Source organism: Silene latifolia, chromosome X, assembly GCF_048544455.1.
Source record: "Silene latifolia isolate original U9 population chromosome X, ASM4854445v1, whole genome shotgun sequence".
Lineage (NCBI taxonomy): Eukaryota > Viridiplantae > Streptophyta > Magnoliopsida > Caryophyllales > Caryophyllaceae > Silene > Silene latifolia.
The window spans coordinates 293,193,509-293,212,405 of record NC_133537.1 but is presented as its reverse complement, the minus strand read 5'-3'; the positions used below and the strand labels follow the sequence as shown (position 1 = coordinate 293,212,405).

The 18,897-nt window shown below is 40.4% G+C and overlaps 1 non-coding gene across 1 annotated transcript; it reads right to left on the bottom strand.

Moving 5' to 3' along the window:
- Positions 1 to 17,020: 17,020 nt before the first annotated feature.
- On the bottom strand, positions 17,021 to 17,127 carry LOC141625285 (small nucleolar RNA R71). Its single transcript, XR_012535074.1, has one exon. It is a non-coding gene; the product is annotated as a small nucleolar RNA R71 (small nucleolar RNA).
- Between the last annotated feature and the right edge of the window lie 1,770 nt (positions 17,128 to 18,897).

Below are 18,897 nucleotides of genomic sequence, written 5' to 3'. Positions count from 1 at the left end.
TGTACGTGCTTCTGATCTTCACCTACTCGATCGAGTAGACCGTACTCGATCTAGTAACCCCTGTATTGGTCTTATGCTTATCTTTTTTATCTCCCTGCATGATATAATTATTTCAAAGATGTTCTTTTGCTTCTTTATGCATTGTTTCACATATGTGTTGGTCCTGATGCGTAAGTTACCCAATCTTATGATGTAAGGAGTAGCACCTTATGGTGGGTATGAGTTTGGCGGGGAGGACATGAGTTATATGTGGTTGTGAGGGATAGTGGAAAAGGAAAGAGAAGATTGGTGAGTTTATTGAGGCAAGGAGCATGTTTTGAGAGATGTGGCAAGTGATATAATCGCGAGTTTGAGTAATGTAAAGGTAAGTGAATATGGCCAAGGGATGATGTAAGTCTAAGGAATGTGAGAATGAAAAGATTGAAATGAGGGATGCGAATGGTGGTAACTTGGGATGTTTAAGGATTTATGGAGGGAGATAGTTATAAATGGGTTGGTTAAGAATATATATAATGGTAGATCGTTGTAAAGGGATGGAGAAGAATGGTATATAGTGAACTTAGCTTGAGTTATGCCGTGACGTGGATTTGTAGTTAGTGACTGAGTTTGGGAATTTGAATTATTAAGAGGTGAGCCTAGTGTGTAATTCTTTGTGCAATTAACGGTATGAGGTGAATTTTTGGTTTTCTAGGGATACGAAAGGAAGATACAACTAATTAAAGAGTAACCGTTGGTTGTGTGGACTTAATGGTGACAAGTGTGAGTGGGTAGCATGATGAGCGAGGATCACTGATAAGAAAGAATGAGAAGATATTTATATAAATTAATGGAATTTGAGTTGTGGAGGAACGAGAAGGTAACCGGATTACTAAAGAGTTAGGTAGAAGGAGGAAGGAGATGAATTATTCATTGGTATTATTGAGTAAAAAGGGGAAAGAAGGATGGAAGTAAGCTGAGAGAACGTTGACGGGAGTTAAGGAGCATGAAAGTAAGGAATCATGGAGCTATACGATAGCATCATGAGAGGGTGTGAGTTAATGGTTATATAAGAGTTTCAGGACAACATGTTAGCCATGAGTTTCGAGGAATTAAGGAAAGTAAGAAGTTGGTAGAGTATTTGAAGATATGAGATTTTGGTGGAGAGTTAGGTGACGATACAATAAAGGATAGAATTGGAATGAATGTTGAGGTAAATTTTGTTGATGGATGTGATGCTCGCTACTTAGGATGTTAAACAAAGATAGGAAATGAATTGTTACATTTAGAGGTGAGTGTAAGAGATTTGTTATACGAACAGTGGTGGTGTTGTGGTGTTGTCACTAGTGGTTAAGGGTGATGATAAATAGGAAAGATAGCCATTTAAAAGAGGTTGATTTTGTAGAGGCCGAATTAGTATGTATGGTTGTGAGGGAGTATAAGATGTGGTTATAGGAGACGGTTGCTAGTAGTTGGGTATTAATGATATGAGTACTTTTGTCAGGAGGTGATAGTTATGCGAATGGGAGAATGTGCTATAAAGGGCATACGAGTAAGCTCGGGCGAGAGATAACCTTTATCAAGTGGTAACTTACGTGATCAGGATTGGCTAGTTAGATTCGATTATGGGTTTATGGTGTGTGTAAGTGTTTGTGTGAGGTTCTGACCTCACGAGTAGTGGTATAATCTGATAGTCATAAAGTTGTTATCTGAGTGTTCCGTAATAATATATGTTGGGTACGGTAACCTAATAGGATGATATTCAAAAAGTGATAATTTGGGTGATCTGGAATGGCTAGTTATACTTGTATGTGTATTCATGATAAATATAAGTGATGGTGTGAGGTTCCGACCTCATGAGTAATAGTATGGTTAAGATTCATAAGGTTATTATCTATTTATTCCGAATGATATGTTGCGTTGTGATCCAGTAAAGCGGTTTTAAGGAAGTTTTCTTGTCAAGGAAGTTATACTGAGTCAGTTTTTATGGGAGTGTATAAGTTGTGATGACTATCGATGTGGTTGTTGTGCATTGGGTGGCGATCCGCGCATGGCACTTCGTGCTGTGATGCGGGTACTTTCGCGCTGCGGTGCGGCTGTTGGTGGCGGTGTTGCGATGTCGTCAACGGTTGTGGTGGAGTAGGCGGGATACTTATGTGACGAGCTTTCGAAAGTGTATACCAGTTATATAGATTGTAGTTTTGTTTACTGTTGTTTCCTGTGAGTTTCGGTTTGGACATATAGACTGTTGTTTTGTTTATTGATGTTCTTACCAGTTTTGGCTTGGAAGTTAGGGTAGAGTATGATATGGAAGAGAGATGCGCATGTGGTCGTTGTTGTCATGGTATAGTGATATCCTGTGATGGGACACATTTGTGAGAGGTTGTTAGAGTACTTTTGATCTTGTTTTAGGTGAGGCATTGGTCGACATAGTTGTGGCAAGAGAATTGTGGAACGTGTGTGTGCTGAGCTGAAAGCGGCAAGTAGTTCGTAATATTTATTGGGATAGTGAGTATAGGCTGTTGGTAATTAGTATCATGTTAAGTTATGGATGAGTTTTGCGGCAATAAAATGGAGAACTTGAGGATCTAGTGAGAGTGTGTGTAACATTTGTGGATCGTGAGTTATGATTATGGAGATAAGCGCATGTATAGAGGAGTATGTCGCCTTGCGGTACTGTGGAAGAGTTGGAGTATTAGTTATGCTAAGGATTTTGTGGTATAGGTTAGGTGGGGTGCCGAATGATTTGAGGTATGAGAACTGTTAGAGAAAGAGAGCCCTAGATATAGGAATGAGTGTAGGTGTTGAGGTTATAGTGCGTTATCGTTGACATGCGGTGGTGATGAGGATTATGAGAAGATATAGCTAAGGATCTAGTATTAGTGGGTTACGAGGACGTAACATTTATCTTAAGAGGAGTAGGATGCGACAAAGAGAGTTTGATGGTTGTACATGTTGCAGTATATTTAGAAGTTTGATATATTTGGAAGTTTGAGTCTTGGTGGAGAATAAAGGATGGATTTGTATTGTGGTTGATATTATTAAAGGTCATGGCAGTGCTGGTAGTAGTATAATGTTTATGGGTGTGAGTAAACTTCGATAGTGTTGATAGTTTAGGTGATGATGTTTATAAGTATGAGTAAACTTTGAGGACGAAGTTTATTTTAAGGGTGGTAGAATGTAACATTCCGTTTGGTGGCTGATCTTGCTTGGTGGATTGTCTTGACGTTGGATTTGCTAGTGGGTAATAGGTTAGTGAGACGGAGGTAGCGACATTTGTGGTTGGTATTATGGAGTTTGTATCGAGAGGCTATGCTATAGTTGAGATGATATCATGAGCCGTGTTGTGGGAGTAGGCATGGTTGGTGGAGTTAGTGTTAGGTGTTTATGTCTTATAGGTTGGGTTTGAACTTAGGGGACGAAGTTCATTTTTAAGGAGGGAAGACTGTAATACTTCAGATTTATGAGCTGTTGGGTACTCTGTCATATAGGACTTACTCTGTCGAGTAAGTTAGTTTTGCATTCTCTAGTACGTTCTGCTTGATGGGTACTCGATCGAATAAGTCGAGTTTTACGAGTTTTTGGCCAGGTTTTGTTAGCAACACGTGAAGAGTATATAAAGAGTTTTCGTCAGTTACTTTTCACTTTTACCTTATTCTAAACCTTTTTACAGAAGAAAAACAATACAATATCAAATTCTCTTCTCTCATTGCTATCAAATCAAGGGGCTAGGATTGTCGGATTTCGGAGTTCTTTATACCGTTGAGATCGTCGTATTGTGGGTAAGGTCCTTATACCGTTTTTATGTCAATTCATTAGTTTTGTTTAAACCCTAATTGGGTGAAATGGGGATTATTGGGAGTATTGTTGATGATAGATTGTAATTGTATGATTATGTGTTTATAGGAGGTGCTTTCGTAGAGGAACGCTTTTGATCCGCTGCTTGTGTTGTTATTGGTGATTGCATTCCAGGTAGGGTTTCCCTACTCAGTTATTGTGTATTATAAGATGGTTATTGATTGAGTGGCATGTGATTATATCGTAATTGATTTTGGTATTGTTGATATTGTAATTGATTGTTGTTGATTGTCTGTGGTTCGCGAGGTGCGCCCTCGGCTGAGTGGAGTCACTTGCAGGAGTGGCTTCATGCCCTTGATTCGCCCCTTGTGGTTCCCGTCACAAGGGAGATGTGCACATTAAGGAACATAGGTTATTCACTCGATGGAGATGAGCGGGGCTTGGGTGGGAAAGGCTGCGGTCCCCCACTGGCGGTGTGGATTACCGGTTGCGGTTGGTAATCTGGCAGGGCTAAACCTTCGGGCTAGTCAGATGATTGGTGATATGCCGGTGTTAGTGACTGTGATTGTATAATTGTTGTTGTTTTATCCTACATTGTTTGTGCAGTAACTCAACCCGTTTAAATGTTTTGAAAACTGTGGTGATCTGTTCGGGGGTGGTGAGCAGTTGTTTAGCAGGTATAACTTGGAAGCGTGCGGGTTAGCTGGGGATAAGTCACCGCGAGTCAGCTAGTAGTCTTCCGCTCTTGTGTCATGACATTATAATTATTTTAGTTGGTTTTGGTTTTGAACAGTTGTATCGTACCTTTCAGTTTTGGTTTTGGATTTAATCACTTTAAACTATTTACTTCAAGTGCGTTTCTTGATGGTCACTTTTGATTACTATGCCTCGGGTAACCGAGATGGTAGCATTATCATGCATTAGGTGGTCTTGGTAAGACATCTTGGTGTATAGGTGTAATACCCATCCTTTTAGGGACCCGTTGACCGTTGTTGACTGACCTTAGACACATGTCTAGACCTTTGATAGCCTTACGAGTTTACCCTTATGTCATAGCAACCCTTTGAGTTTAGAAGGCTCGATCTAGCGGAGGCTACTCGATCGAGTAGCTCAGTCACTCGATCGAGTAGAGGCCACTCGATCGAGTAAGTTAAATACTCGATCGAGTAACTGGAGTTCAACGGTAAAATATAAATCGTGGAATCGGGAAACCAAAATCATTTCATTTCATTTCCTCCTAAACCTAACTGCCGTCATATCTCTCTTCTTCACCCATATTCATCCTTTTGGAGCCCTTTGTGAGTTGAGACACCATGGGGATGGGAAGCATGAGTTGAGTAGCAGTCTTGTCGCCGGAACGCTGTGCATAGGTAATATGTGATTACTTTACGCCATTTCACTTTTCGTTTCTCCATGCATTTTGCCTTCTTTAGCACGTTTTTAGCTCACTCACGCTCGTGTTTTGCCCTTTATTCCATGTACCTCGATATTATGACTCCCCGTACTCCTTTGTAGAGGATTAGCCTTGGAAAAGGCAAGACGGAATGAAGATCGAGTGAAGGAGCTAGCTCGTGTTAGCTTGAGAAGAAAAGGAGTTGAAAAAGCTGAGAAGTGTGTTCTGCCGGCACACCGGCAACCGGTCCTTCCACCGGCAGAACACCCCCACCTGACATTACCAAGAGAAAGGAATAAAAGCTGAAGAGTATGCTCTGCCGACAGCCAGTTCACCGGCAGAGCACGACATCCCACATTGAATTATAGTTGAAGAGAATTAATTAATTGGTCTCGCTACCGGTAGGCTGACCGGTAGCCGGCCAGCCGGTAGAAGACACACCAACAAAGACTTTGGAGTATAGAAGAGTGTGTTCTGCTGGCAGGCCGGCAGCCGCTCCACCGGCAGAACACGCATGCCAGTTATTTTCCAAAATTCCAAGTCTAAATTGCAAAGGTCTCGCTACCGGTAGGCTGACCGGTAGCCGGTCCATCGGCAGAACGCAGCTGCTGCGGATATTGGGCTTTATTTCCTCTTCTTCTCTAATCCAATGAAAGACTATAAATACCCCCTCCCTTAACCAATTGTAAACACAAACCTAGATCTAATTTATTTTCATTCTCCAAGTTTGAAACTTTACTAATTACTTTGCTAATCTTTCCCTAATTAGAACAAATTCTTCAATAATTATATCATTATTAGTGTTAGTAATTGGGTTGTAAGAAGATTGAAGGTTTCTCCTTTCTTATTTCATTCCAAGTTCCTTTCTTTGCTATTGAGTTGGTATAATTTCTGTCGTTAATTTCATTTGTTTACATTTTGCTTTTCTCTTAAGTTCTGTTTAGTTGTTTATGTTAGAATTCCACTCTTTGTTGTTTGATTGTTGTTTTTCTCTCTCTTGTTCGTCTTTTCCTTCTTCACCATTGTTGTTTACAACCAAAGATTGAGTCTTTGAGTTTATTGTGTTAAAGTTTGTGTCTTTTGGTTCAATCTTTATCCATCTTAGATTAATTTGTCTTTCCTCATAATCTTTGTTGGTTTATTGCATGATTATTAGTAGAATTTATCCTTCCACCATGTTTATGCTTAAAGAATCCATCTTTACTAATTATTTTGTCTTAAGAACCATGATTAGTGAGTTGTCTTTTACTAGGACTCGGTTTGACCAAACATGAGTAATTTCCCCAATTGATTCACATAAAGGCTAATTGTTGGGGAAGATTGATAAGGATAGTCTAGAGGATCGATTTGACTTATGGGCCGATTTTGGGTAATGTCGATTTGTGACCCTTGTCCACCAACGAGAGTTGGTTAGGTTGGGAATCGGGTACCCGGAATTTGGACCTTTTGCTAACCTAGGTTGAGACCGAAAGGGAGAACCGAGGGAGGGTACCTCTAGGCTAGTGTTTGAATTCGACCTTCGAGAAAAGGAGTTGGATGACCCGGAAAACGATGAGGGCTTAATGACCTTAGCCATTACTAAGCCACCTTGGGAAAATGCATGGTCTTAGGGTAGCCGGGTGTTAGGTTAGAGATTCCGACCTTCGAACCCAAGAAGGGGGTTGGTGGGTAGTGCTCGTGTCCTATTGCGAACCCGAGAGGGGGGTTTTAGGCGAATTAGAGTCATCTCCTCCTTGCTTGTCTACCCGAATTATTAGTCTAGGGAATCATGACGTGGAATTATGAATCATTGTGGGAGAACCGAGTTCTAGGCCTTTTTAATCATTTGAATTACACCTTAATCTTATCTTGCTCATTTTCATCTCTCTTGTTAAATTGCATTTTGTTTTGTTTTGTTTAGTTGTTAGAATAATACCCTACCCTTTTTATTGTCGACTTAGCTAAGCTTAAGGATTAGAACGATTAATACTTTTCCTAACTCCTTGTGGGATCGACCCTTAATAGTGTACAACGACAACCATGCACTTGCGAGGTTTAATTTGAAACCATCAAGTTTTTGGCGCCGTTGCCGGGGAGTACGGCTAGATTTAAATTGTTTTTGTTATAGTTTAAACTAAGTCCCTTGTTACTAATCCTTTATTTCAAGTGCTTAGGTTTTTTACATGAGTAGGCGACAAAGACGAGGTCAACCAACATATCCTGTTGATCTTGAAATTGAGGCTATGGCAAGAAGATTTAATTCTCTAAGAAGAAGGGGTTTTCTAGACACACCACCGGTAGAAGAAAGTGATCAACAAGTAACTTTTGAAGTGTTTGAGAATCCTTTTGGAGTAGTAGAAGAATCTAACATCATGGGTGATCCGGTTCCTATGAGGGATAATTTGGCTCCGAAAAAGGTGGTGAACCCAAGTATTGTCAAGCCATCTATTCAAGCCAACAACTTTGATGTGAAGGCTACTTTGTTGCAACAAGTCCAAGGAAACCAATTCGGAGGGGGAGCCACCGAAAACCCCAATGAACATCTTAATGAATTCTTGGATAGTTGTGACATGTTTAAGGCAAATGGAGTGTCTGATGTGACCATAATTAGAGCATATTTAGTCCCCGAATTAGCCTTGTTCCCATGCTTTTTAGTGCATATTTGGGTCATTTATTGTCTTTAGTTCTTTGTTTTGCATATTCTTTGAGGTTTTGATCCCTTGGTAGGAAAGGAGTGCAAACCTTGCATTTTCATGGCAAAAAGAGACTAAATTGATTGAATTCAATGACCAAGCATTAAGGAGAGACAAGATTAGAAGGCCTTTGTACATACTATAGCAGATGGGCAATGATGAGAAAAGATCCTTGCATCCCCGAGGAAATCCCCAAGGATTTTATGAAGAAAAAGGAAGAAAAGAAGAAGAAACAAGACTGCACAGCAATCCGTGCATCTTCCCCAGAAGACGCCCGTCCTCCATCACCACAATCCGAGCGTCTTCTCCCCAAGACACCCGGGCAGCAACTCCAGAAGACGCCCGTCTTCACCCCAAGACGCCCGGGCAGAGACCACAGAATCCGCCCGTCCCGTGCTAAAGACGCCCGGATTCCAAGGCAGACTAATTTCGTTTCTTCTTTCTCCATGAAAGATGCTCATCCTTCCAAAAAGACTAGCGTTTCCCTGCTTAAAACTCAAAAGTGTAATTACTAATTTAGCCTTAGTTAACCTAATGAATCCCTACTATAAATACCTCATTTGTAATAATCAAACCAGGAAGTTTTTTTAGATTAGAAGGGATCTCTCTTAGCTAGAACAAATCCTTCTTTAGATTAGATTAGGAGTGGATTAGCTTAGATTAATCTCAATCTTTCCACAAAATCTCACATTAATCTCTCCTTAATTATTGTTCAAGTTTATTATTCAAGTTCATCACTTTTGGGTAATTGAAGATTATTGGGTTATTATTGAAGGATTGACAACCCTTCATCAATCAATCAAGTTTCTTCTATTATTCTTTGCTTTATTATTTGGATCATCTTAAGTTGGTATAATTCCTTTACTTTTTACTCTTTATTGTTTATTTCTTCATTCCATTATCATGTTTATACTTGTTGTGATGATTGACACCATTAATGACATGTTCTCCATGATAATGAGTGAGTAGTTCCTTAGCTAGGATTAATGGGTAATTAGGGAAGATAAACATGGGAAATAATCATGCTTAATCCAATATGTTTTCATAATTAAATTGCTTGCTTGTTGTGATGTCAACTTTATGCACATGTTATGTTTGATGAAATGCTAAGCCTATGAATCCTTGCATTTTTTACCATCTCTCATCTACTCAACTTGACTTGTAAGATATAAACCAACTCGAGTCTTGTTAGACCATGCATAGAAGTTGAATAGGAGGAAAGTAAGTCGATTTGTAGGTGTTGTACAATCTAATCGATTCGGCTCCGGGACCCAACTCTTCCTATGAACCGTAAGACATAAACCAACTCGGTTCTCCCACAACATTAATTGCTTGCCTATAATTGTAAACATGTTTGTATGATCAATACCATGAATCCCCTATGACCCCATGACATCCTAGTGCTTTTAAGTCATTTGTTTACATTTCTTAGTTCATTGTTTGTTTTACTTTATTGCTTTTATTAGTCTAGAACACAACTACAAACCCAAACAAATTGTGGCACTAGCATAAATTGAGATAGATAGACTTAGAACCCAAAGCACACCGTCCCATGGATACTTACCGCTAACTAGTAGTTTGTTGAGTATTATAAATGTGTTTTGATTGGGTGTACAACGCACGCCCACATCAAAAATGTAGTTGTTGCTCCTTAAGTTCTTACTTGTTTGTCTATTTTGATTTTGCTTTCACCTTGAGGAACTTGTTCCTCAAGGATTGTTCTTACCATTTTTGTGTAGTTTCCATGCTTGTAGTTGTTTCCTTGTCTTAGCTATGATGGCTCAAGACTTGACATATGGAGTATGTGGTGGATCTTTTGAGTATGACTATGGGTATGGGGAGTTTGAGGAGCAACTCAACACAAACCTACCTTACTATTTGTACAATGAAAATCCTAACTACTACCCCAAATTTTCCCACCAAAATCACCACATCCAATATCCACAACAACCACCCACCCAATACCCACTTCACAATGAGTTTCAATTGCCACAATACAACCACTTTCACACTTACCCACAACAAGAAAATGAACCCATTCAAAATGTGATTCTCCAAATGATGGGAGATCAACAAAACTTCTTCAAACAAATGCTAGAGGAGAGCCAAAAGAGGAACAATGTTCTTCAAGGCATTGTTGCCCAAGGTGAGGAATTGGAGATTCAAATTGCCCAATTGAAAGAATCCCAAGCAATCACTCCCCACCGTTCTTTGGACATTGAGCATGAATGCGAATTTGAAGTAGTAACTTTTGACATGAAAAGTGAAGAATGGGAAGAGCCAATCTCCTTGAGCTCTTGTGACTACGGAAGTGTTGTGTTCGATGAGGAAGACATGAAGTTGAGTAAGTCAAGTACTCTTAGCCTTTGTGAGTATGAGAGTGTGTCCTTTGAAGTGAATGTTGAGACATTGGAGAAAGAGTTAAATGAAGCCCCCATTTATGATTCGTATGAGGATAGCAACAATGATGATGAGCCTAAAGGATGGACTCGTAATATCACCTTGCTTGAGGAGCCTATCCTTGAGACATTTAAGATACCCTATCATGAAGAAGAATGTCCTTCCCCTATTCCTCATGAAGACCACTTGACACCTATCATGGAGCCAATGATCATTGAAGAGGACATGGTGGACCTTCTTCAAAAGGCCAAGGTATCGTACAAAAGCTACTTGGTGAAAAAGCTCAAAGAGAAGCTTGCTCGTGAAGCTACTTGTGGAAGTTTGGCACCCACAATGACAACTTCTAAGGAACTCGATCATCAATGCCATGAAAATTCTCCTTCTACTATTGATGGATTGACAAATTCAAATGTTATCATCATTACCGGAATTGAAGAAGAAATTGGTGAGTGGAAGTCTACGGATGAAAATGAACCATACTTCATGCCTAGTATTGACAAGAATCATGGGCTTGTTTATTGGAAACATTGGGAAAGCTCTAATGCCGAGGACAAAGCAAAAGAAAGAACATTTTACAAGCTTCCTTGGCCAAATTTCATGTTCAAATAGAGCAACCCATACTTGTGTCTATTTGGAGCTTGTTCGCAAGCTTTTGATCTCTTATTAAGAGCCTTGAGCTCTATGGACAAGAATTTCTATAATTTGAACTAGTTTGGTGGAGTCCTATCTTAAACCACCATTTGTATGATATTTCTTGGACCCCTTACTTTGTATAATATTGTACATTCTTGCATTTGTATTTGATTTCTTGCATGAGAGTAGTGAGAGAGAGAGAGAGAGAGAGTCTTCTTACATTGTTATTGAGCAAATTTCAGAAAAAGATAAGGAGGAATAGCAAATCGGTGAAAGGGTATGATTGTGCAAGGAAAAGAAAGAAAGAAGAAGAAAAGAAGCTGAAGACGCCCGTCCCGAGGCCTGGACGCCCGTCCAGGGCCCTCGTCAAAAAACTGGCTGGCACTGTCTCAGAATCCGGGCGGATTCAGCACAAGACGCCCGTCCTGAAAGAAGACGCTCGTATTCTCCACGGGACGCCCGTCCTGAATGTCATCTGAAACAAGATTTTGAACTGCCAGGAAATCCGAGCGAATTTTTGAGAAGTCGCCCGTCCCGAGCAAGACACCCGTCTCAACGCAGAAGACGCCCGTCTTCTCCCTGCTCCTAAAATTGCTGAGCCCCTGTCTTAAAATCCGCACGGATTTGAAGGAAGACGCCCGTCTTCTACAAGCTAAAGACGCCCGTCCCGCATGAAAGACGCCCGGATTGTGGCCTTTTTCTCGAACAATCCGGCCAGGTCCCACTCTTATCCGCTCGGATTCCCCCTTCTTCTATAAAATCACCCCCTTTCTCCCTCATTCCTTCACCTTATCAAACCCTAAAACACTCATCTCCATCCTCAAAAACACTCCCCTCACATCAAAAGCCTAGGGATCAAAAGGTACCCTACCGAGATGTTCTTTGATGGCCTAGGGATTGGAAAACTTTTCCATGCCCATGAGGAAACGTACCTTAGTCTCACCCTTGAATTTTTGAGTAGCCTTCGCATTGTAACGAATACCCGTACAACTGTGGGCATGGAGTTTAGGTTGTGCAACCTAGACCATAGTCTTTCCCTTGATCAATTTGCCTACATTTTCGGTCTTGAAGTGCCCACCAACTATACCGATAAACCCGATAATTTCGATGTGGACCATCTTTGGAGGGCTATTTCCGGGAGGAATTTTACCGGTTTAAAGCAATGCTACACCTTCGCCATCCAACATCCGGTGATTCGAATCAGCGAGCGCTTTATGGCCGGTACCATCAATGGGAGGTACGAACAAGATAGGTGTACTCTCATTGATTTAACTTTTCTTGAGTCCTATTTGAATGTTCGGGGAACGAGGCGCTATAACTTCAACACACCCCTTGAGATACTTACTAGGTTTCATGATTTTGCTCAAGGGACCACCCAACTCAAGACCTTCGTAATGGGAGGTCTAATTACTATTCTGGCCAACTACCTTTGCCCCGGGTTCAACGCCCGTGGGATCTATACTCCTCTTGAGGGGAGGACTTTGATTGATGAGCACACTGTCTTCAACCATCACCGGTGGTGTAACTACACTCAAGACGGGAGTGTAGAATGGTACACCAAAGGATGCACCTCAATCATCCTTGAGGGTTGGAAGATACCGGGCATTGACCCAAGATTGAGCCCATACTCGCCTCCACCAAGCTACCTCCTTGATATCCAAATTCTCGACAATCCCCCTCAAAGGGAAGAGCCGCCCCGCCAACAACAGGTACCTCGTGGGGTACCGGGAAGGCCTACTCGCCCACCTTCCTATGTGCCTATCCCACCATACCCTACTCCTTATACCGAATTCCGACCGGAAATCCCCAATACCCCGGGTATTAATGATTTGATGAAACTCATGAATAGAGTGGACCTCGGGGTACATGAAGGGAGGGTCGACAACTACTTGGCCCTTTATCCCCAATACTATATCATGGCTCAACAAGGGTATATTGACCCCAATGGTCCTAAGCCCTCTTGGGCACAACCACAACACTTGTTCCCTAATCAAGGGAACCAAGCTTGGGATCGCGACGGCGGAGGGCATTCTAGCCAAGGTGGAGGGTACTCGGATCAAGGAGGAGAGTTTGACCAAGGAGGGTATTGGGGCCAAGCAAGAGGGTATGACCAAGCCGGGAGCTCTCACCAATATGGTTACCAAGATGAGGACGATGACGAGTGAAAGAGGCCTCTACCTCACCACCTCCATTTGTATGATACCCCTCTCTCCCTCTCTCTTTTGTATATACATTCCATTTAGTGTAGTCTTCGCATGCATTTGTATCATATTGCATTTGCATTAGCTAGCTCATATAGTATAGTTGCATTGTTTATATATATATCTCACATGATTCATATAGATAGTTGCATATAGATTAGAATTCATGCATAGTTACTAATGGCCAAACCTATTCATTTCTACACTAGAAATAGTGTTTAAATCGGTTTGGGGAGGTTTGATCATAGGTGACCATAGCTTACTAGAAAACATGCATCATATAGTATAGTTTAGATTGCATTCATTTGTTATATATGTCATATAGAATTGCATTTAGTTAGAGCATGCATTCATTCATATCATATCATTGCATTTGTACTTTATTTCAAAAAAATCAAAAATTCAAAAACATGTATTTCTTTTTCATTCCTACTCCTACATGTATTGAGGACAATGTCCAAAATAAAGTGGGGGATGGAAATTTATATTCCAAAAATGCATAAAAATTGAAAAATTTCGAAAAATCACAAAAATATGTCTTTTAATTTCATAAAACAAAATCCTTAAAAATTTGAAAATTTCAAAAACCAAAAATATGTTCATTTCCTTTGTAGTGTAGTCTTGTATATATTATTTTGTATATATTGGGTTTGTTTTATCCTTGTTCACATTGATCGACCACGCCACATCCGAGACATGAGGATATTGAAGACCGCATGGTATGATCTTTCCAATCTCCTTTTTCCTCTTTATGTTAATGACTATGTGGCTTTATTTTGATTGATGCGGTATAACAATGTGAATTTAGGACTTGCATTTAGTTTATATGTCATATTAGTTGGTAGAATCATATGCATTAGGTTGTATATATGTTAGTTGCATCATGGCATGTAGTTTGCATGTTAGAAAAATTTTGTGAAACCGTCTATTTGGGAAGCTTGACAAGTGTATATAGGCCCTAGTAGATGCTTTTTCTTCTTAAGACTTTGCTTGTTAGAATACTTGTAAAACACCCTAGGATGTGTCATGCTAGTATCCTTTGACCCATGGATTAAGGCCTAGTCAAGAGTACCTTGTGGTGTGATAACTCCTTGGCTACCGTTTATTCCAAGGTGACCCTTGAAACCATGCATCCATCCATCATTCATCCATATTCTACCACATCTTTGTCATCAAAGGGAATGGGCACAAAAATAAATCAATTTGAGTTCAATGAAATGAAAAGTAAAAGAAAGTTTGCAAAAATGCATCAAATGAAAAGAGGAGCAAAAATTGACTCCTATGCTTCACATATAAGGCACCCTCACTACATATGGGGTGGCTTTGAAAATGTTCAAAAGAAAAATGCAAAAAGTTGAAAAGTTGTCAAGTTTAGAAAAGCCAAAAATCAAAAGAAATGGCAAAAGAAAGTGTTCTCAAATGTTATATGCCACAAGAAATTGGGGGGAGAAACAAACAACAAAGCAAACTCCCAAAATGAAACTCAAATATCTATCGATCCCTTTATCCAGGGTATCCATTTTTGTGCATGGTAGAGAGGGGACGACCCTTCTTCTTGTCTAGGCAAGAGGGGGAATTCCGCGATCCTCCAGTGTTTCTAACGCCATAGGGAGTGTACTCTTGACAAAAGCATTTAACGATTGAGGACAAAGGTACCCTAGCTTGACACAATTTGGAGGTGATTTATTGGTATCCTTCTAGGCTTAGTAGTTTGAAGAAATTGCATCTATGAAGAAGTGTGTACCCTTGAATTGCTTCCCTTGTAGATAATTTCCGCCACTTATATGAGGAAAGTGGCTATTCTTTTGTAGATGCATCCATTATTTGATTTTGAGTGCTTAATGTTTGGATGTGTCGCCATTTTGGCAAGACCCACCTTGCCTTGCAAGAAGGCATCATACCTCATGGTTGTCTTGTTGTGAGTTGAAGGGGCGGAGTGAGACCCGCTAATTGTCTCATATCGGCTATGTTATTAGGTTAGTTTAAATAATGGTCCTAGTCTTTGTCAGCTCTTTACTCGGGACGAGCAAAGGTTCGGTTTGGGGATATTTGATGTGACCATAATTAGAGCATATTTAGTCCCCGAATTAGCCTTGTTCCCATGCTTTTTAGTGCATATTTGGGTCATTTATTGTCTTTAGTTCATTGTTTTGCATATTCTTTGAGGTTTTGATCCCTTGGTAGGAAAGGAGTGCAAACCTTGCATTTTCATGGCAAAACGAGACTAAATTGATTGAATTCAATGACCAAGCATTAAGGAGAGACAAGATTAGAAGGCCTTTGTACATACTATAGCAGATGGGCAATGATGAGAAAAGATCCTTGCATCCCCGAGGAAATCCCCAAGGATTTTATGAAGAAAAAGGAAGAAAAGAAGAAGAAACAAGACTACACAGCAATCCGTGCGTCTTCCCCAGAAGACGCCCGTCCTCCATCACCACAATCCGAGCGTCTTCTCCCCAAGACGCCCGGGCAGCAACTCCAGAAGACGCCCGTCTTCACCCCAAGACGCCCGGGCAGAGACCACAGAATCCGCCCGTCCCGTGCTTAAGACGCCCGGATTCTAAGGCAGACCAATTTCGTTTCTTCTTTCTCCATGAAAGATGCTCATCCTTCCAAAAAGACTAGCGTTTCCCTGCTTAAAACTCAAAAGTGTAATTACTAATTTAGCCTTAGTTAACCTAATGAATCCCTACTATAAATACCCCATTTGTAATAATCAAACCAGGAAGTTTTTTTAGATTAGAAGGGATCTCTCTTAGCTAGAACAAATCCTTCTTTAGATTAGATTAGGAGTAGATTAGCATAGATTAATCTCAATCTTTCCACAAAATCTCACATTAATCTCTCCTTAATTATTGTTCAAGTTTATTATTCAAGTTCATCACTTTTGGGTAATTGAAGATTATTGGGTTATTATTGGAGGATTGACAACCCTTCATCAACCAATCAAGTTTCTTCTATTATTCTTTGCTTTATTATTTGGATCATCTTAAGTTGGTATAATTCCTTTACTTTTTACTCTTTATTGTTCATTTCTTCATTCCATTATCATGTTTATACTTGTTGTGATGATTGACACCATTAATGACATGTTCTCCGGAATAATGAGTGAGTAGTTCCTTAGCTAGGATTAATGGGTAATTAGGGAAGATAAACATGGGAAATAATCATGCTTAATCCAATATGTTTTCATAATTAAATTGCTTGCTTGTTGTGATGTCAACTTTATGCACATGTTATGTTTGATGAAATGCTAAGCCTATGAATCCTTGCATTTTTTATCATCTCTCATCTACTCAACTTGACTTGTAAGATATAAACCAACTCGAGTCTTGTTAGACCATGCATAGAAGTTAAATAGGAGGAAAGTAAGTCGATTTGTAGGTGTTGTACAATCTAATCGATTCGGCTCCGGGACCCAACTCTTCCTATGAACCGTAAGACATAAACCAACTCGGTTCCCCCACAACATTAATTGCTTGCCTATAATTGTAAACATGTTTGTATGATCAATACCATGAATCCCCTATGACCCCATGACATCCTAGTGCTTTTAAGTCATTTGTTTACATTTCTTAGTTCATTGTTTGTTTTACTTTATTGCTTTTATTAGTCTAGAACACAACTACAAACCCAAACAAATTGTGACACTAGCATAAATTGAGATAGATAGACTTAGAACCCAAAGCACACCGTCCCATGGATCGACCTCGACTTACCGCTAACTAGTAGTTTGTTGAGTATTATAAATGTGTTTTGATTGGGTGTACAACAACACGCCCACATCAGTGTCGGAGGATGCCATCCGCCTTAGGCTCTTTCCTTATTCCTTGAGGGGGAGTGCTAAGGAATGGTTGAAGAGTTGTGAGCCCGATTCTCTTAGGACTTGGGATGATGTCTCCAAGGCCTTCTTAAACAAGTACTTACCACCACAAAGGACCGCAAGAATCAAGAGTGAGCTTCAAGGCTTCACCCAACATGATGATGAGACCCTTTTCGAAGCATGGGAAAGGTATAATGGACTCCAAAGGTTGTGTCCTCACCACGGGATCGGAGATGATGAGTTGATCAACAACTTTTATGAGGGTTGAGCAATGAGTTAAAAATGAACCTAGATTCCGGCTCGGGAAAGGGGGCATTAGACAAAATTGATCACAAGACGGCCAAGAAACTTATTGAGGAAATGGCTTCCCGTACTTTTCATTGGAATAATGATAGGCATAAAAGGAAGGGAAAGTCAACCGTTGAGTCGGCCAATAATGTTGAGGTCAAGGGGTTAATAGAATAGCTCAAACAACAAGTTGCCTTAATGAGTTCAAGCAACACTTCTAGCAACTCTTCTTCTATTAGGAACCAAGTGTATTGTTGTGAAATTTGTGGAGATCAAGGACATCCACCAAATGAATGTCCTTTGATGATGGGAGAGGGTAATTGTATGGAGCAAGTGAATGGAGTGTGGGAATCAAGTCCGGCAAAGCAAGCATTCAACAACAACCAATACCACCCCGGAATGAGAGCCCACCCAAATTTTTCATATGGCTCACAAAATGTCCAAAACCCCACTTTCCAACAAAAATCACAATTTACACCAAACTTCCAAGCCCAAAAGCAAAATACAACATTTAACCAAGGACCACCGGGTTTCCAAGGAAGATCCTTCCAACCAAGACAACAATTCCAACCACTCAATCAACCAAACAACCCCCATTTCAACAAAATTCTCAACCATTCCAACAAAACTCTCAACCATTTCAACAACCCACCCAACCTAAATCAAACTTGGAGCTCATGATGGAGCAATTAATGAGTACTCAAACCCAATTCATTGCTCATTCTAACCAAAAACAAGAGGAGACAACATCTTCTATTAACCAATTGAGAACTCAAGTGCAAGCCTCCCAAAGAATGACGGATAATCAAATCTCCCAATTGGCTTCTCAAGTGAGTCAATTGCAAGCCTCAAATGGGAAATTTCCGGGTAAAACCGAGGAGAATCCAAAAACCATAAATGCTATACATTTGAGGAGTGGTAGGGAGTTGGAGGACCGGGTTGAACCACCAAGGGTGGTTTAAGAAAAAGAGGTTGAAGATGATCTAGTAGAGGTTGTTGTGGAAATTCCATAGGTAGTTGATGAACCCACAAAAATTGTTGAAGAGCCCAAGCCCAAGCAACAACTTGTGAGACCATATGTGCCACCAATTCCTTTTCCACAAAGGTTGGCAAGGGCAAAGCTTGAGCAAAAATATGGGAAATTCATGGACATGATGAAGGGGATTAACATTACCATGCCCTTCATTGATGCCATCAAGGAGATACCAACCTATGGTAAATTCTTAAAGGAGTTGATTTCCAACAAGAATGCCATGCAACCATCTACGGTGAATTTATTCAAGGAATGTAGTGCCATTCTAATGAATGAGGTACCCCAAAAGCTTGAAGATCCGGGGAATTTTTCCATACCTTGCAAAATTGGGATCGTGCATATTGAGAGAGCCTTGTGTGATTTGGCGGCAAGCATTAGTCTTATGCCTCTCAATATTTTCAAGAAATTGAAAGATTATGAGCTTTCACCAATAAGGGTCTCTTTACAACTTGCGGACAGGTCAGTAAGATACCCAATTGGTCTTGTGGAAGACATCCCACTCAAAGTGGGTAAACTTGAATTTTCTTGTGATTTCTATGTGATGGATATTCCCGAAGACTCAAACATTCCCATCATATTAGGGCGCCCTTGCCTTGCCACGGGGGGTGCATGATTGGTGTGAAAAATGGGAAGCTTTCTCTTCAAGTTGGTGAAGAAAAGGTGGAGTTCTCTTTGAA